The 21306-nt window shown below is 42.7% G+C and overlaps 1 long non-coding RNA gene across 1 annotated transcript; it reads left to right on the forward strand.

Moving 5' to 3' along the window:
* Positions 1–5686: 5686 nt before the first annotated feature.
* LOC149984643 (uncharacterized) lies at positions 5687–19785 on the forward strand. Its single transcript, XR_016494762.1, has 3 exons — positions 5687–6116; positions 6485–6546; positions 19354–19785. It is a non-coding gene; the product is annotated as an uncharacterized LOC149984643 (long non-coding RNA).
* Positions 19786–21306: the final 1521 nt, after the last annotated feature.

Genomic DNA, 21306 nt, shown 5'->3' on the forward strand with positions numbered 1-21306 from the left:
CCCAATGACTGTCTTGAAATCTAGCTTGGTAGTTAGCCAATGAGCTGAGATAAAAGCCAGTATGTGATGGTTATGGGTTGAAAGACCAGTATTTTGTAAAGAGTATTTCAACAATTTTATAGAAAACATTATGGCAACCAAATCGGGAAAATCAAAGTCAAAGTATAGGTATACAGATTTGCACCAAATTTTAGAAGAAATTGATAGGGAAATTGAGACAGAATTGTTACAAGAGTCTATGAGTGAGCATAGTTTTGACTCACAGACCGAAGAGATGTTTCTGCACGGACATAACTTTGGACTGGTAAGTTCTAATGCTAATGCCGTTGTTTGAAATTAATAATATGAAATATTATGTTTGTGTGTGTGCGTGTGTGTGTGTGTGTATGACCCCTAACCTGTGTGTTTGTGTGTGTGTGCGTGTGCGTGTGCGTGTGTGTGTGTGTGTGTGTATGTGTATATGTATATGTATATATTTTTTTTCTTCATTTTTTATAAAGATGGAATGGAGTAGAATTGAACAGCAAACACACACACGGCCACTGTGCCAAGATGCGTGAGCCCGCTGCTCCACTCCACACCATTTCCATATCAAATAGCCATTGGATGCTGTTGGGGGGAGGGCAGGCCCACAACAATGGCCAGAGTAGAATGGAACAGCACTTCACCATAGTGACTGTGTTCCCTCTGCTCTATTAAATACATATCTGTTTATTTTACAGATGATACAAGGCTCATAAATAACACATATTATTTTCTGAAATGTTTTCTTTCACAGTAATACCGACTCGGACTGGGAGCCCTCGGTGCCAAGGTGCCCATCTCCCACTGAAGCTGGTTTGTTCAGCCAGTCCCCTGCTGTCTCCTGCTCCACACCAACCCCCGCCCGGCCATCTAGAGGTGTGAAGACTCTAACAAAGAAGCGGAGGAGGGGAAGTGTGGAACCTGCTGACAGAGAGGCAGACGGGCATTGGCACACAGTGTTAGAAGATGATGTGGATCCAATTCCACCAATATTTGGACCGAAAAGGCAGCCAGGACCTCAACTAGACATGACTGCAAAGTACAGCCCCCTTCAACTTTTTCAACTGTTTTTCACCCCGTCAGTTGTTGATTCCCTGGTGTCTAACACCAACAAGTATGGGGCTAAGAAGAAAGCAGGCAAGAAAGAGACATGGAAGCCCATTTTCATGCAATACCTTTTCTGCTACCTTTCAATGGTCATTTACATGGGGCTGGTGAAGTTAAAAACCCTCAAGGTTTACTGGAAAACATCCTCACTCTATCATCTGCCTTTCCCCACCACTGTCATGTCTTGTGAAAGGTTTCTGACTATCTCACGGGCACTTCACATCAGTGACTCAAAAGTTGATGAGGACAATGACAAGAGGAGAGGCATCGCAAGGTTTGGTAGGCTCGGCAAAATCAAACCTCTCTACCCCAGCATGGTTGAGGCCTGCAAGACCTATTTTCAGCTCGCCCAGAACTTGTCCATAGATGAGAGGATGGTAGCCTCAAAGGCCAGGATTGGCCTCAAACAATACATGCGTAACAAATCAACAAAATGGGGTTACAAACTGTTTGTTTTGACTGATTCTGTGTGCATATACTTGCAAATTCTTTGTTTATGAGGGGAAAAACCGTTTTGCAACCGGTAAGGGACTCAGTTATGATTCCGTTATGGAGTTATTGAATTTTCAAATGCTGGGGAAGGGCTACAAACTGTTTGTGGAACACTTCTACACAAGCCCTACCCTGTTTACAGACCTGAGGAAGCTGAATATGTGGGCTTGTGGCACCATTCGTACCAACAGAGTGGGCTTTCCAAAGACAAAGGTGAATGACATGCTGATCGGGCTGATCGGGGTACCATGCGATGGATTCGTGAAGATGGCCTGCTCTTTGTGAAGTGGATGGATACCAGAGAGGTGGTTATGTGCAGTACTATCCACAAGTCCTTCAGTAGCGATCACGTCATCAGGCCTGTGAAGGACGCTACTGTGGCATGGACCACCAAAAATGTCCCCATTCCTGCAGCTTTAAAGGACTACAACAAGGGCATGGGAGGTGTGGACCTGTCAGACGCACTGATAGGTTACTATAATGTTCTCCACAAGACAATGAAATGGTACAAGACATTTGTTTATCATTTCTGTGGTGAATGCCTTCATCCTCCAGAAGGAAATGGCTAAGAGCTGTGGACAGGCCCCCCCCATCTCACAGCTAGCCTTCAGGGAGCTGCTCATCCGGGAGCTAGCAGGCTACAGCACAAAGTCCACTGCATCACCTTCTACCCCCTCTACCTCTGTCCCCTCTACCTCTGTCCCCTCTACTCATGCCACCAGTGGTGTTCACATGCCAAAATTCATAACTGCAGGCATGAATGTGCCTCTGGGCCAAAAGGGCACAGCATGGAGGCGTTGTTGTGTTCTTTGTCGCATGAAGTCCCCCATCACCTGCACCACTTCGGTTTGCCTCTACTTCACAGCAGAAAGAGACTGCTATGGGACATGGCATCAGCAGCACAATATTGTGTAGAGGACTGAGGGTCTTCCTACCCTTGTTATTTTATTTACTTAATTTAAAAAAAAATGTAATTACTTTGCACAACTACAGTTGCCCTCCATCTAAATTATCCCCAGCATCCTATCTGACTGTTTGGCTTTTTTTGTACATGTGAAAAATGATGAAACAACAATAAAAAACAGAAACCATATGCTCCTTCTTTCTCTTTTCTTATACCAGATCTATTGTGTTATATTTTCCTACATTCAATTCAGATTTCCACAAACTTCAGAATGTTTCCTTTCAAATGATACCAAGAATATGCATATCCTTGCTTCTGGGCCTGAGCTACAGGCAGTTAGATTAGGGTATGTCTTCAGGCGGAAATTGAGAAGAAGGGGGGCTAGCCTTAAGAAGTTTTAAGCTAGAGATATCTGTTTTTTCGCATTGGATGCATCTTAATCCACCACATCCGCCAGTGTCACACTTCTGCATCTGCAGTGAATGGTGGCAGAGCTAGATAGGTATTTGTCAGACCATGAGACATCCCGAAAATCTGTTTTATCACGAAAACGTTGGTTGCATCCAAATGGTTTGACCTGCAAATTGACAACTCTATGGAAAGGGGAGACTCTCACGAACACAATGGTGTCCTCTGTTCTCCTCTACAAGCATTGCAAGTGTCATGGGCCTCGTCTAAATGTAACCAGTACCGGTTTTAAAATACTGAAGGCAAGTATAAAGGTAGTTTGGTGCCTACCCCCCAAAAAGGGGTTAAATGTGCGTAAAAAATAAATATATATATATTTTCTGGCTTAAGGACAGACACTTTTTGGGGTCCTTTTGGCCATTTATGAATTTATGCTTTTCTATGGGTTTTAGTAGTAAAGGCCAAAATCAATATTTTATAAATGTTTTTTTACATATTTTTCTATAACTAAAGGGGTTCTAAAATTCTAAATCAAATAGCTAAATAATACATAATATGACCATCTTAAAACAATTCCATATGCCAGTTTAGCACCCTGCTCTCCCCCCACCGTCTTAAGATAATAAAATTGAATTAGCACACAAAAACAAATGCATAACAGCATTTTATAATGCATATTTAAACAGGCGTTCAGAACATTACACAGTTATTGCAAACAGGAGGATGGGTAGATAATTACACCATTATTAATCAATTGCAATCCATTATTTTCTGGATGCAGTGTTATAATGAAGCCCTAGCCAAATAGGGATCTGTCAAATTGTTTGTGAACACAAACGATACGATTAATTGCCCTATTTTCTGCAACAACGGCATTTGTAACTCATTTTGAGTTATGCTTAGATATTGACGATGTAGTGTTGCTTTAGCCCTGCTCAAACAATGTAACTTAAAATTGAGTGCTAACCTCTTAAAACCTCTCAGGGATAGGCGTCCCGCTAGCTGCACTGTATGATTTACAGTAACCATTACAGCGAAAGCATGCCATGCGATTGTTTGAGGACGGCGCCCCATATCAAAATATTTTTCTAGCGGCACAGGTTTCATAAACTCATAAATAGCGATTAAATATTCATACAAAGTCATACAAAGGGTCCTAGCTATAACATGTCGTGTCGTTTTGTTAGATAAAATCCTTCTTTATATCCAAAAAAGTCAGTTTTGTTGGCGCCATTGATTTGAGTAATCCACTCGTTCAACATTTAGAGAAAGGAATCTGAAAATCTACTCCTAAACTTTGCTTCAACAAGTCAAAATACATTTCTATTTATTCCTCAGATACCCTAAAATGTAACAAACTATAATATTTCTTATGGAAAGAAGTACGTTCAACAGGAAACCGATTTTAGCAGGTGCGTCTTGTATCCATGGTGTGCAAAAACACGAATTTCCAAGACTGTGTCCCTGTACTAAAACTGTTATTTCTTATTTGTTTTTCAAGTTAAAATCCTGAAACCTTGAATATAGACTGCTGACACCCAGTGGACGCCATAGGAATTGAGTATGCCCTTATACTTGCCATTATGAGCATGGTCTCATTCCCCACGTTATTAAAACATTTCTACAAACTTCAAAGTGTTATCTTTCCATTGAAACCAATTATATGCATATTCTGGCTTCAGGGCCTGAGTAACATGCAGTTTACTTTGGGCATGTCATTCAGGCGGAAATTGAAAAAAAGGGGCCTAGCCCTAAGAAGCTAGCCCTTTTTTCAAATCTTCCACTAAAATTACTTATCCAAATCTAACTGCCTGTAGCTCAGGACCTGAAGCAAGGATAAGCATATTCTTGATACCATTTGAAAGCAAAAACCTTGAAGTTTGTGGAAATGTGAAATTAACCTTTCTAGGGCAGGCGTTCTGCTAGCGAACCCCTCGACAACATTCCACTGAAAAGGCAGCGTGCGAAATTCAAAAATATTTTTTGGAAATATGTAACTTTCACACATTAACAAGTCCAATACAGCAAATTAAAGATAAACTTCTTGTTAATCTACCCATCGTGTCCAATTTAAAAAATGCTTTACAGCGAAAGCACAACATTTGATTATGTTAGATCACCCGCCAAGTAAAAAAAACAGCCATTTTTCCAGCCAAAGATAGGAGTCCCAAAAAGCAGAAATATAGATAAAATTAATCACTAACCTTTGATGATCTTCATCAGATGACACTCATAGGACATAATGTTACACAATACATGTATGTTTTGTTCGATAATGTGCATATTTATATCCAAAAATCTCAGTTTACATTGGTGCGTTACTTGCAATAATGTTTTGATTCCAAAACATCTGGTGATTTTGCAGAAATACTCATAATAAACATTGATAAAAGATACAATTGTTATTCACACAATTAAAGATGGACTTCTCCTTAAAACCTGTTAGAGCTCTAGGGGCGCTATTTCATTTTTGGATAAAAAACGTTCCCGTTTTAAGCGCGATATTTTGTCCCGAAAAGATGCTCGACTATGCATATATAAACTTGACAGTTTTGGAAAGAAAACACTCTGAAGTTTCAGAATCTGCAAAGATTTTGTCTGTAAGTGCCCCAGAACTCATTCTACAGGCGAAACCAAGATGATGCATCACCCAGGAATTAGCAGAATTTCTGAAGCTCTGTTTTCCATTCTCTCCTTATATGGCTGTGATTGCGCAACGAATGAGCCTACACTTTCTGTCGTTCGCCCAAGGTCTTAGCAGCATTGTGACGTATTTGTAGGCATATCATTGGAAGATTGACCATAAGAGACTACATTTTCCAAGTGTCCGCCTGGTGTCCTGCGTCGAATTCGGTGCGCAATTGCCAGCTGCTTCTACTTTACCATTTGATTCAGGGGAGAAAGCATGTGTCCAAGAACGATGTATCAATGAAGAGATATGTGAAAAACACCTTGATGATTGATTCTAAACAACGTTTGCCATGTTTTCAGTCGATATTATGGAGTTAATTTGGAAAAAAGTTTGTGTTTTGAGGACTGAATTTTCGGATTTTTTTTGGTAGCCAAATGTGATGTATAAAACGGAGCTATTTCTAATACACAAGGAATCTTTTTGGAAAAACTGAGCATCTGCTATCTAACTGAGAGTATCCTCATTGAAAACATCAGAAGTTCTTCAAAGGTAAATGATTTTATTTGAAGGCTTTTATGTTTTTGTTAATGTTGCGTGCTGGATGCTAATGCTAATGCTAACGCTAAATGCTAACGCGAAATGCTAACGCTAGCTAGCTACTTTTACACAAATTATTGTTTTCCTATGGTTGAGAAGCATATTTTGAAAATCTGAGATGACAGTGTTGTTTACAAAAGGCTAAGCTTGAGAGATGGCATATTTATTTCATTTCATTTGCGATTTTCATAAATAGTTAACGTTGTGTTATGCTAATGAGCTTGCTGATAGATTTACACAATCCTGGATACAGGGGTTTTTTCATAGCTAAACGTGACGCAGAAAACGGAGCGATTTGTCCTAAACAAATAATCTTTCAGGAAAAACTGAACATTTGCTATCTGAGAGTCTCCTCATTGAAAACATCTGAAGTTCTTCAAAGGTAAATGATTTTATTTGAATGCTTTTCTGTTTTTTTGTGTAAATGTTGCCAGCTGAATGCTAATGCTAAATGCTATGTTAGCCATCAATACTGTTACACAAATGCTTGTTTTGCAATGGTTGTGAAGCATATTTTGAAAATCTGAGATGACAGTGTTGTTAACAAAAGGCTAAGCTTGAGAGCTAGCATATTTATTTCATTTCATTTGCGATTTTCATGAATAGTTAACGTTGCGTTATGGTAATGAGCTTGAGTCTGTATTCACGATCCCGGATCCGGGATGGGGAGATCAGAAAGGTTAATGCAACCACTGTGTCAGATTTCAAAAAAACTTTACGAAAAAAGCATAATCTGAAAACGGCGCTCAGAGCCCAATCCAGCCAAAGAAATATCCGCCATTTTGGAGTCAACAGAAGTTAGAAATAACACTATAAATATTCACTTACCTTTGATGATCTTCATCAAAAGGCACTCCCAGGAATCCCAGTTCGACAATAAATTACTGATTTGTTCCATAAAGTCGAATAGCCACTTGTTGTTAGCGTGTTCAGACCAGTAATCCATCTTCATGAGGCGCGAGTACTTCGTCCAGACAAAAACTTGAAAGGTTCCATTACAGGTCGTAGAAACAAGTCAAACGATGTATGGAATCAATCTTTAGGATGTTTTTAACATAAAACATCAATAATGTTCCAACCAGAGAATTTCTATGTCTGAAGAAAAGCCATGGAACGAGAGCTAACTCTGTCGGGAGCGTGCGTCACGAGCCTGAGACACTCTGCCAGACCACTGACTCAAACAGGTCTCATGAGCTTCTCCTTTATAGCAGAAGCCTGAAACAAGTTTCTAAAGACGGTTGACATCTAGTGGAAGCCATAGGAATTGCAACTTGACTCCATAGACAATGTGTATTCGGTAGGCCAAGCTTTGAAAAACTACAAAACTCAGATTTCTCACTTCCTGGTTGGATTTTTCTCAGGCCTTCGCCTGCCATATGAGTTCTGTTATACTCACAGACATCATTCAAACAGTTTTAGAAACTTCACAGTGTTATCTATCCAATACTAATAATGATATGCATATATTAGCATCTGGGACAGAGTAGGATGCAGTTCACTCTGGGCACGCTATTCATCCAAAAGTGAAAATGCTGCCCCCTATCCCAAAATAGTTAATGTAGAAGAATATAACACATTAGATCTGGTAAAAGATAATACCATAATCTTTGAAATGCAAGAGAAAGGCGATAATGTATTATTCCAGCCCAGGGGCAATTAAATTTTGGCCATTAGATGGCAGTAGTGAATGTGCAAAGTTTTAGACAGATCCAATGAACCATTGCATTTTTTATGAAAATTTTGTATCAAGACTTTACAAATATGCCTAATTTGTTTATTAATAACTTTCAAGTTCATAACTGTGCACTCTCCACAAACAATAGCATTGCATTCTTTCACTTTAATAGCTACTGTAAATTGGACAGTGCAGTTTAAGCTTTCTGCCAATATCAGATATGTCTATGTCTTGGGAAATGTTCTTCATACTTACGACGTCACGCTAATCATATTAGCACATATTAGCTCAACCGTCCCGAGGGTGGGACAGCGATCTGTAGAGATCATTTTTGCGACTAGCAATCCCGGATCTGGGAGCGTAATCATAGCCTCAAACTAATTAGCATAACGCAGCAGACATAAATACCCCTAGAAACTTTTCCTATTCATGAAAATCGCAAATGAAATATATTGAAACACAAGCTTAGCCTTTTGTTAATCACACTGTTATCTCAGATTTTCAAAATATGCGTTACAGCCAACGCTAGACAAGCATTTGTGTAAGTTTATCATGGCATAATGCTATGCTAGGCTCTGCTGGCAGCAGGCAACATTTTCACGAAAATAAGAAAAGCAATCAAATTAAATAATTTACCTTTGAAGAACTTCAGATGTTTTCACTCAGGAGACTCCCAGTTAGATAGCAAATGTTCCTCTTTCCCCAAAATATTATTTTTGTAGGCGAAATAGCTCCCGTTTGTTCATCATGCTTGGCTGAGAAATCGACCGGGAAATGCTATCACTACAACGCCAAACTTTTTTCCAAATTAGCTCCATAATATCGACAGAAACACGGCAAACGTTGTTTAGGATCAATCCTCAAGGTGTTTTTAACAAATATATTCGATAATATATCCGTCGAGACAATTGGTTTCTCATAAGAAGCGATTGGAAAAATGGCTACCTCAGTATTTTACACAAGATATTCTGCAGGAGACACCATGTGACCACTTGCTAAATATGGTCCCTTATGGCTATTCTTCAACAGAAATGCGTAAAAAGACGTCACAATGCTGTAGACACCTTGGGGAATACGTAGAAAACGTAAGCTCATTCGTAGCTCATTCACAGCCATATAAGGAGTCATTGGCATGAGTTTAAAAAAATGCGTCACTTCCTGATTGGATTATTATCTGGGTTTCGCCTGTAACATCAGTTCTGTTGCACTCACAGACAATATCTTTGCCGTTTTGGAAACGTCAGAGTGTTTTCTATCCAAAGCTGTCAATTATATGCATAGTCGAGCATCTTTTCGTGACAAAATATCTTGTTTAAAACGGGAACGTTTTTCATCCAAAAAATTAAAATATCGCCCCCTAGTCGCAATAAGTTTTTAAGAGGTTCTAAAACAAAATGACAATAAATACCAGAAATTAATATATGACTGAAGGACATCCATCTGTTTCGACGCCAATTTGTCTTCAATGGGAGTGCTTATTTTCTCCATCTGTGGCAGGCTTTATCATCTACAAGTAATATATACTGTATTTATCCCCATGCTACAGTGTGAGCACATCTGATACATAATAATATCTGGGTCATTCCACAAAATGAGTGCATTTTGCATCATTTTGATGTTTTAAGTAGAAATTGTGCACCAATATTCATTTTAAAAAGCCTGTTATATTCAATGAAGTACCCCTTAATATTGACCACATGGAGACTACAATACATGTTTTTACATTAATAAAGATGTCCTTCAGTGCACCCTCTGTGACTTCCAGAAAGATTTTAACCAACGTAACCCCAAAATTTCTCCAAGTTTAAAATGAGAGTTCAAGGTTGACCTTAACATGAAGGACAGTTTATTTTTAATTGAATCCCAATTGAGTTATTATATGTTTAATGTTTCTTTTGAATATATATATATATATATATATATATATAAAGGAATAGTTTCACCTCCATCATTGTGAAGCCCTAGTTATTTTGTTGTTTTGACAAAGTAATTTCTGCAGATTTGTTTTTTAATGTGATAAGTGTAAAAGCAGGTGTGTTACGGTGCGTGAATGAGGACCCAAAAGCGAATTAACGTAAACAGAGCTTCTTTAATGACAAAACATAGGTAGGCTCAGATGGACCGGCAGATTCCGACAGGACAGGACAAGGTTGCAGCAAACATGACGATAGTCTGGTTCAGGCATGAATAACACAAACAAGAATCCGACAAAGACAGAAACAAAAACAGAGAGAGATATAGAGGACTAATCAGAGGGAAAAAGGGAACAGGTGGGAAAAGGGGTGACGAGGTAGTTAGGAGGAGACAAGGAACAGCTGGGGGAAAGAGGGGGAGAAAATGTAACCTAAAACGACCAGCAGAGGGAGACAGGGTGAAGAGAAAGGACAGAAACAAGACACAACATGACAATACATGACAGTACCCCCCCACTCACCCGAGCGCCTCCTGGCGCACTCGAGGAGGAACCCTGGCGGCAACGGAGGAAATCATCGATCAGCGCACGGTCCGGCACGTCCCGAGAGGGAACCCAACTCCTCTCCTCAGGACCGTACCCCTCCCAATCTACTAGGTACTGATGACCACGGCCCCGAGGACGCATGTCCAAAATCCTACGGACCCTGTAGATGGGTGCGCCCTCGACAAGGATGGGGGGGGGGGGGAAGACGAGCGGGGGCGCGAAGAACGGGCTTGACACAGGAGACATGGAAGACCGGGTGGACGCGACGAAGATATCGCGGAAGAAGAAGTCGAACTGCGACAGGATTAATGATCTGAGCAATACGGAACGGACCAATGAACCGCGGGGTCAACTTGCGAGAAGCGGTCTTAAGGGGAAGGTTCTGAGTGGAGAGCCAAACTCTCTGACCGCGACAATATCTAGGACTCTTAGTTCTGCGCTTATTAGCAGCCCTCACAGTCTGCGCCCTATAACGGCAAAGTGCAGACCTGACCCTCTTCCAGGTGCGCTCGCAACGTTGGACAAAAGCCTGAGCGGAGGGGACGCTGGACTCGGCGAACTGAGATGAGAACAGCGGAGGCTGGTACCCGAGGCTACTCTGAAAAGGAGATAGCCCGGTCGCAGACGAAGGAAGCGAGTTGTGGGTGTATTCTGCCCAGGGGAGCTGTTCTGACCAAGACGCAGGGTTGCGAAAAGAAAGACTGCGTAAGATGCGACCAATAGTCTGATTGGCCCGTTCTGCTTGACCGTTAGACTGGGGGTGAAAGCCGGAAGAGAGACTGACGGAAGCCCCAATCAAACGGCAAAACTCCCTCCAAAATTGAGACGTGAATTGCGGACCTCTGTCCGAAACGACGTCTGACGGAAGGCCATGAATTCTGAAAACATTCTCGATGATGATTTGTGCCGTCTCTTTAGCAGAAGGAAGCTTAGCAAGGGGAATAAAATGAGCCGCCTTAGAGAACCTGTCGACAACCGTAAGAATAACAGTCTTCCCCGCTGACGAAGGCAGTCCGGTGACAAAATCTAAGGCGATGTGAGACCACGGTCGAGAGGGAATGGGAAGCGGCCTGAGACGGCCGGCAGGAGGGGAGTTACCGGACTTAGTCTGCGCGCAGACCGAACAAGCAGCCACGAAGCGACGCGTGTCATGCTCCCGGGTGGGCCACCAAAAACGCTGGCGAATGGAAGCAAGCGTACCCCGAACGCCAGGATGGCCGGCTAACTTGGCAGAGTGAGCCCACTGAAGAACGGCCAGACGAGTAGGAACGGGAACGAAAAGAAGGTTCCTAGGACAAGCGCGCGGCGACGGAGTTTGAGTGAGTGCTTGCTTTACCTGCCTCTCAATTCCCCAGACAGTCAACCCGACAACACGCCCCTCAGGGAGAATCCCCTCGGGGTCAGTGGAGGCTACTGAAGAACTGAAGAGACGAGATAAAGCATCAGGCTTGGTGTTCTTAGAGCCCGGACGATAAGAAATCACGAACTCGAAACGAGCGAAAAACAGCGCCCAGCGCGCCTGACGCGCATTAAGTCGTTTGGCAGAACGGATGTACTCAAGGTTCCTATGGTCAGTCCAAACGACAAAAGGAACGGTCGCCCCCTCCAACCACTGTCGCCATTCGCCTAGGGCTAAGCGGATGGCGAGCAGTTCGCGGTTTCCCACATCATAGTTACGTTCCGACGGCGACAGGCGATGAGAAAAATACGCGCAAGGGTGGACCTTGTCGTCAGAGAGGGAGCGCTGAGAAAGAATGGCTCCCACGCCCACCTCTGACGCGTCAACCTCGACAACGAACTGTCTAGTGACGTCAGGTGTAACAAGGATAGGTGCGGATGTAAAACGATTCTTGAGGAGATCAAAAGCTCCCTGGGCGGAAACGGACCACTTAAAGCACGTCTTGACAGAAGTAAGGGCTGTGAGAGGAGCTGCCACCTGACCGAAATTACGGATGAAACGACGATAGAAGTTCGCGAAGCCGAGAAAGCGCTGCAGCTCGACGCGTGACTTAGGGACGGGCCAATCAATGACAGCTTGGACCTTAGCGGGATCCATCTTAATGCCTTCAGCGGAAATAACAGAACCGAGAAATGTGACGGAGGAGGCATGAAAAGAGCACTTCTCAGCCTTCACAAAAAGACAATTCTCTAAAAGGCGCTGGAGGACACGTCGAACGTGCTGAACATGAATCTGGAGTGACGGTGAAAAAATCAGGATATCGTCAAGGTAAACGAAAACAAAGATGTTCAGCATGTCTCTCAGGACATCATTGACTAATGCCTGAAAGACAGCTGGAGCGTTAGCGAGGCCGAAAGGAAGAACCCGGTATTCAAAGTGCCCTAACGGAGTGTTAAACGCCGTCTTCCACTCGTCCCCCTCCCTGATGCGCACGAGATGGTAAGCGTTACGAAGGTCCAACTTAGTGAAAAACCTGGCTCCCTGCAGGATCTCGAAGGCTGAAGACATAAGAGGAAGCGGATAACGATTCTTCACTGTTATGTCATTCAGCCCTCGCAGGGACCCGTCCTTCTTCTTAACAAAAAAAAACCCCGCTCCGGCGGGAGAGGAGGAGGGGACTATGGTACCGGCGGCAAGAGCTACAGACAAATAATCTTCGAGAGCCTTACGTTCGGGAGCCGACAGAGAGTATAGTCTACCCCGGGGGGGAGTGGTTCCCGGAAGGAGATCAATACTACAATCATACGACCGGTGTGGAGGAAGAGAGGTGGCCCTGGACCGACTGAACACCGTGCGCAGATCGTGATATTCCTCCGGCACCCCTGTCAAATCACCAGGCTCCTCCTGTGAAGAAGAGACAGAGGAAACAGGAGGGATAGCAGACATTAAACATTTCACATGACAAGAGACGTTCCAGGAGAGGATAGAATTACTAGACCAATTAATGGAAGGATTATGACAAACTAGCCAGGGATGGCCCAAAACAACAGGTGTAAAAGGTGAACGAAAAATTAAAAAAGAAATGGTTTCGCTATGATTACCAGAAACAGTGAGGGTTAAAGGTAGCGTCTCACGCTGAATCCTGGGGAGAGGACTACCATCCAGGGCGAACAAGGCCGTGGACTCCCTTAACTGTCTGAGAGGAATGTCATGTTCCCGAGCCCAGGTCTCGTCCATAAAACAGCCCTCCGCCCCAGAGTCTATTAAGGCACTGCAGGAAGCTGACGAACCGGTCCAGCGTAGATGGACCGACAAGGTAGTGCAGGATCTTGAAGGAGAGACAGGAGTAGTAGCGCTCACCAGTAGCCCTCCGCTTACTGATGAGCTCTGGCTTTTACTGGACATGAAGTGACAAAATGACCAGCAGAACCGCAATAGAGACAGAGGCGGTTGGTGATTCTCCGTTCCCTCTCCTTAGTCGAGATGCGGATACCTCCCAGCTGCATAGGCTCAGCACCCGAGCCGGCAGAGGAAGATGGTAGTGATGCGGAGAGGGGGGTAACGGAGAACGCGAGCTCCTTTCCACGAGCTCGGTGACGAAGATCAACCCGTCGCTCAATGCGAATAGCGAGTTCAATCAAGGAATCCACGCTGGAAGGAACCTCCCGGGAGAGAATCTCATCCTTTACCTCTGCGCGGAGACCCTCCAGAAAACGAGCGAGCAAAGCCGGCTCGTTCCAGCCACTGGAGGCAGCAAGAGTGCAAAACTCAATAGAGTAGTCTGTTATGGATCGATTACCTTGACATAGGGAAGACAGGACCCTGGAAGCCTCCTCCCCAAAAACAGATCGATCAAAAACCCGTATCATCTCCTCCTTAAAGTCCTGATACTGGTTAGTACACTCAGCCCTTGCCTCCCAGATTGCCGTGCCCCACTCACGAGCCCGTCCAGTAAGGAGAGATACGACGTAGGCGACACGAGCAGTGCTCCTGGAGTAAGTGTTGGGCTGGAGAGAAAACACAATATCACACTGGGTGAGGAACGAGCGGCATTCAGTGGGCTCCCCAGAGTAACACGGCGGGTTATTGATTCTGGGCTCCGGAGATTCGAAAGCCCTGGAAGTGGCCGGTGGATCGAGGCGGAGATGGTGAACCTGTTCTGTGAGGTTGGAGACTTGGGTGGCCAGGGTCTCAACGGCATGTCGAGCAGCAGACAATTCCTGCTCGTGTCTGCCTAGCATCGCTCCCTGGATCTCGACGGCTGAGTGGAGAGGATCCGAAGTCGCTGGGTCCATTCTTGGTCGGATTCTTCTGTTACGGTGCGTGAATGAGGACCCAAAAGCGAATTAACGTAAACAGAGCTTCTTTAATGACAAAACATAGGTAGGCTCAGATGGACCGGCAGATTCCGACAGGACAGGACAAGGTTGCAGCAAACATGACGATAGTCTGGTTCAGGCATGAATAACACAAACAAGAATCCGACAAAGACAGAAACAAAAACAGAGAGAGATATAGAGGACTAATCAGAGGGAAAAAGGGAACAGGTGGGAAAAGGGGTGACGAGGTAGTTAGGAGGAGACAAGGAACAGCTGGGGGAAAGAGGGGGAGAAAAGGTAACCTAAAACGACCAGCAGAGGGAGACAGGGTGAAGAGAAAGGACAGAAACAAGACACAACATGACAATACATGACAAGGTGAGCTGATTCTACTCCTTTTTGCATTTTTGTTGTGTATTTGGTGTAAAACTGAGTGAGTCGAGCATATCCTAACCTACGTATTTCTGGGATGAGGCTTATATTCAATTTCCCCTCCATGTTGCACACAACAAGCTTCCATTTCCCCAGTCACAAGGGGATTCAAGGATGAGTTAAGATGAAATCCTCTATTCTGTACTTTATTTCGGCACATAATAGGCATTTACTATAGTATTTTTTTTATTTGATCTCGAGATGGGAAAATGTGTTTTTTATTAAGTTGAACATGTGCTCTTTATGACATAATGTTACAATTTGGTGAAATCAACAGTTTTTTTCCCAACAAGTTACACATCTCAAAAGGCACCGAATTGATGGAACGACCCATCTGTAATAGGGCCATGTGAATTCCAACAGGCAACCTCTCTGAGTGTGAAGCTGCAATCAATCATGTTTTGAGAGCATCTCGTGAATTTAATAGCATGGGTGGTAGAGTATCTGGCATAATTAAGGAGCTTGTTTTAGATTAAGCTGTCAGCGACCAAGACATTAGAGACCACCATGGTCAAAATGATCTTATCCGAGACCAGAGGATTGTGTCTCACATACATTTTTGTATTCAGACCAAGCTGAACACGATGGTGAAAGAACAGCTCTTATCCATTGCTTGCTTTGTGAACGAAAAATGTCTCAAAAATGTCTAAATCCAATTACATTCATCACATACACAGTTTACAGCAGGTATAAAAGGTGCAGCAAAATGCTTACAGTGCCTCCGGAAAGAATTCAGACCCCTTGACTTTTTCCACATTTTGCTACGTTATAGCCTTATTCTAAAAAGTATTAAATAAAACACCTTCCTCAGCAATCTACACACATTACCACATAACGACAAAGCAAAACAGGTTTTTAGATATTTTTTCTAATTGATTCAGAACAAAAACATAAATACCTTATTTACATACATATTCAGACTCGAAATTGAGCTCAAGTGCGTTCTGTTTCCATTGATCACCCTTGAGATGTTTCTACAACTTGATTTGAGTCCACCTGTGGTAATTTCAATTGATTGGACATGATTTGGAAAGGCAACCCACCTGTCTATATAAGGTCTCACAGTTGACAGTGAATGTCAAAGCAAAAACCAAGCCATGAAGTCAAAGGAATTGTCCGTAGATGTCACGGCTGGCTGAATGACTGGACCAAGGTGCAGCATGGTAAGCTTACATTTTCCTTTTTATTAAAAATGACGCCGACAAAACAAAGAACAAAACCAAACCGTGAAGCTTTGCGCTATGTGCCATGAACAAAGACAAAGTTAACTTCCCACAAAACAGGTGGGGGGGGGAAAGGATGGTTCTCAATCAGAGACAACGATAGACAGTTGCCTCTGAGATCCACACCCGGCCAAACACATAGAAATAGAAAATCATAGAACATAGACTGCCCACTCAAATCACACCCTGACCAAACCAAAATAGAGGCATAAAACGCTCTCTATGGTCAGGGCGTGACAGTAGAGCTCCTAGAAAGCATTGTGTCGAGGCACAGATCTGGAGAAGGCTACCAAAACATTTCTGCAGCAAAGTCCACCACCAAGACTCTCCTAGAGCTGGCTGCCCAGCCAAACTGAGCAACTGGGGGAGAAGGGCATTGGTCAGGGAGGTGATTATGGTGTATTGTGTGTAGATTGATGAGAAATAAATGTATAATTTAGAATAGGGCTGTAACGTAACAAAATGTGGAAGAAGTAAAGGAGTCTGAATACTTTCTGAATGCACTGTATGTACAGTGCCTTGCGAAAGTATTCGGCCCCCTTAAACTTTGCGACCTTTTGCCACATTTCAGGCGTCAAACATAAAGATATAAAACTGTATTTTTTTGTGAAGAATCAACAACAAGTGGGACACAATCATGAAGTGGAACAACATTTATTGGATATTTCAAACTTTTTTAACAAATCAAAAACTGAAAAATTGGGCGTGCAAAATTATTCAGCCCCCTTAAGTTAATACTTTGTAGCGCCACCTTTTGCTGCATTACAGCTGTAAGTCGCTTGGGGTATGTCTCTATCAGTTTTGCACATCGAGAGACTGAAATTTTTTTCCATTCCTCCTTGCAAAACAGCTCGAGCTCAGTGAGGTTGGATGGACAGCATTTGTGAACAGCAGTTTTCAGTTCTTTCCACAGATTCTCGATTGGATTCAGGTCTGGACTTTGACTTGGCCATTCTAACACCTGGTTATGTTTATTTTTGAACCATTCCATTGTAGATTTTGCTTTATGTTTTGGATCATTGTCTTGTTGGAAGACAAATCTCCGTCCCAGTCTCAGGTCTTTTGCAGACTCCATCAGGTTTTCTTCCAGAATGGTCCTGTATTTGGCTCCATCCATCTTCCCATCAATTTTAACCATCTTCCCTGTCCCTGCTGAAGAAAAGCAGGCCCAAACCATGATGCTGCCACCACCATGTTTGACAGTGGGTATGGTGTGTTCAGGGTGATGAGCTGCATTGCTTTTACGCCAAACATAACGTTTTGCATTGTTGCCAAAAAGTTCAATTTTGGTTTCATCTGACCAGAGCACCTTCTTCCACATGTTTGGTGTGTCTCCCAGGTGGCTTGTGGCAAACTTTAAACAACACTTTTTATGGATATCTTTAAGAAATGTCTTTCTTCTTGCCACTCTTCCATAAAGGCCAGATTTGTGCAATATACGACTGATTGTTGTCCTATGGACAGAGTCTCCCACCTCAGCTCTAGATCTCTGCAGTTCATCCAGAGTGATCATGGGCCTCTTGGCTGTATCTCTGATCAGTCTTCTCCTTGTATGAGCTGAAAGTTTAGAGGGACGGCCAGGTCTTGGTAGATTTGCAGTGGTCTGATACTCCTTCCATTTCAATATTATCGCTTGCACAGTGCTCCTTGGGATGTTTAAAGCTTGGGAAATCTTTTTGTATCCAAATCCGGCTTTAAACTTCTTCACAACAGTATCTCGGACCTGCCTGGTGTGTTCCTTGTTCTTCATGGTGCTCTCTGCGCTTTTAACGGACCTCTGAGACTATCACAGTGCAGGTGCATTTATACGGAGACTTGATTACACACAGGTGGATTGTATTTATCATCATTAATCATTTAGGTCAACATTGGATCATTCAGAGATCCTCACTGAACTTCTGGAGAGAGTTTGCTGCACTGAAAGTAAAGGGGCTGAATAATTTTGCACGCCCAATTTTTCAGTTTTTGATTTGTTAAAAAAGTTTGAAATATCCAATAAATGTCGTTCCACTTCATGATTGTGTCCCACTTGTTGTTGATTCTTCACAAAAAAATACAGTTTTATATCTTTATGTTTGAAGCCTGAAATGTGGCAAAAGGTCGCAAAGTTCAAGGGGGCCGAATACTTTCGCAAGGCACTGTATATACATTTTATGGACACAGTATAATTAATGCAAAATATCTTGTTATTTTTAGTCCGACACTTCAGCTCCATTCAACCCCTCCCATCTATCTCTGAACACCATCCAGGTTTTAGGTATATTTGTTATATATTTGAAATGTGCTTTGAGTTTTCACAAAAGTTCTGAACCTTTCTATTCTCATAGATTCTACAGATTGTAAATTAAAGATAAAAGATTTTGCTAAGAGTGTTATGTTTTTGATCGATTGACTATGACTTTTTACATCACACAGCAGTGCTCTCATGGCCATTGTTACTTTTGTCTCTAAAGGTATGCTACCTTTGTCCCACATTCTGCATTGCATAGGCTAGTTTATTGCTTTTACTATACATTACAGTAATGTTGTTTTGTTATAGTTGTGGTCTGTTTTTTTGTGATTTGGCCTGTACACACAGCATAGGCCTACAGTATGTAACTGTGTCCTATTTGTGCAATATTTCAAATTAGTTTTCCACTGGGAGGCAGGGCGTAGGCATGGGTTGGCCTGGCTGGACACAGGCACACCCACTGGGGGTGCAGGCCCTGCCAGACCCACCCAATCAGAAAAAAACCACACAAAAAACACATTATTATTACTACAAAAATGCTCCTCACCGCTTGCTAGTTGTGAAAGGCCAGTTTAGAACCCCCTGGCCTTCTATGTCCAGTGGCGGAGGGGTGCCTACTGAAGAGGTTGTCTCTGAGAGAGGGCTGTGAGATGGTGTGCTAAAAGCCACCATATGGGAATTTAGTCTGGGTGTTATCTTTTAGTATATTGCCTTTATATGACAGTAATGTAGTTCAGAATTAGTACGTTATGCAATGATGTGTATCTTACAACATTATTGATCACTTTAATATTCCTTTATTTTACTCCCCACAGCAAGCACCGGTTAAGGTCTTCACTCTTTCTTGCTAGATACACAACCCCCTCTACATTCTCTAATGCTGTGTCTACTGATGATTCAAGCTCCACCACTCAACAAAAGCCCCCACTCCTATTCCAATGCCCCCACTGCAGGCCCTGGCTCCACTCCCCTCTCAGACAGTTCATCTAGGGGTGCGGGGGCAGAGAGGACACCTAGCCTCAACAGAGAAGAGAGATGACAAGATGTAGGGGCACTGAAACAGAGGGAGATTAACCTGAGGACAGATGGCATGAAGCTATTGAAGATTATGTGGAGCCCGTACCACCCAGGTTCACTTGGATGTCCCCTGGATGTCCCCTAGTTGTCCCCTGACACCACCACAATGTTTGAGAGGTTGATATTGTGGAAATTGTGTTTTATAGTAACCAATAACTCATAGGCACATTCAATGTGTAGTAGCAATGGAAATACCTACTTTACATACTTAGGACACTTTGGAGAGGGTGAGGGGACACTCGGAGATGTCCATTGACCGCACCTGACACCCCTTACTAAAATTTTTGTAAAGGTTTAGCTGTGTCTATCTATCCCACTTTTTTTTTGTACTTTCCTGTTCATGCTGAATTTATTTATTTAATGTATGTTTAATGCATGTTTTACAGTAGGATCATTATCTTCAGTGTATTTAATTTAAAAAAACGGAAACATTTAAAAGATATCCTTTTAAGATAAAACTATCCAAAAATATTCACATCACAAAATAATTGATTAAAACATATTGTTTTGCATTGAAGGTCTCCAGTAGCCTCAACATTACTCTGTAGGGTAGCACAATTGTGTAGCCAGAGGAAAGCTAGCTATCGTCCTCCTCTGGGTACATTGACTTTAATACAAAACCTAGGAGCTCATGGTTCTGACACACTTCCATAGACTTACACAATAATAATGACAACTTCCGGAGGACATCCTCCAACCTATAGAGCTCTTGCAGCATGAACTGATATGTTGTCCACCAAATCAAAGGATCAGAGAATGAATCTAGTACTGAAGGCATAAGCTACAGTAGCTATCACTGCAGTGCATAAAATGAGGTTAGTAGTTGACACAAAGAGAAAGACAACAGTTGAACAGTTATTTTAGTTTCTTCAAAAATGAAGGAGCATGAGTGAGATATATTTTATGCTATTTTTCACTTACTTAGCTGGCAAAGACAGCTAGATACTTTAGCCTATTCTAATACCCGGCTCAAAAAAAGAGATGCCATGTTAGCTAGCTGGCTATGATTATCCAAAACTGGAACTCTTCCTAATTTATTGCCCCCGGGGCCCACTGGTGTAACTGCTAAACTGACTGTACACTGTACTGCATGATTGTAGCGGGTTTACTAACACGTTAGTTCTATTAGTTATGTTGACTATGATGCTACTTTAGATAATATGGTGACAACGATGTAGGCTGTGTGTAGCGGTTATGATATGAAGGGTGAGAGGAGGAGAGCATGTAGATGCGAGAAGGAATACACCAAGCTGTTTGTATGTGGCTATTAACCATTGTGTTGTCTTGAGGGTCAAAAAATGACCCACCACTTGTTTAACAGCAGAGAAAACAACCTAAATTATATTTTTTCAACTTGAAATTCAACTTGAAATTACTTTTCTGACAGTGACCCCAATATTAGAAAAAGTGAAACATTGCCTCTGTTCATATTTCCATGAACGCTGTACACCGCCAGGGTACAAAGATCATCTGAGATCGCCAAAGAGCTCCAAGACCCAAATGGTTATAGACCTATATCCATGCTGCCCTGTCTTTTTAAAGTCATCGAAAGCCAAGTTAACAAACAGATCACCGACCATTTCGAATACCACTGTACCTTCTCCACTATGCAATCTGGTTTCCGAGCTGGTCATGGGTGCACCTCAGCCACGCTCAAGATCTTATACGATATCATAACCGTCATTGATAAAAGACAGTACTGTGTAGCCGTTTTCATCGACCTGGTCAAGGCTTTCGACTCTGTCAATCACCCCATTCTTATCGGCAGATCCAATAGCCTTGGTTTCTCAAATGACTGCCTCGCCTGGTTCACCAACTACTTCTCAGAA

This window comes from Oncorhynchus mykiss, chromosome 3 (assembly GCF_057628025.1).
Source record: "Oncorhynchus mykiss isolate SJ-2025 chromosome 3, ASM5762802v1, whole genome shotgun sequence".
NCBI classification, from domain to species: Eukaryota; Metazoa; Chordata; class Actinopteri; order Salmoniformes; family Salmonidae; genus Oncorhynchus; species Oncorhynchus mykiss.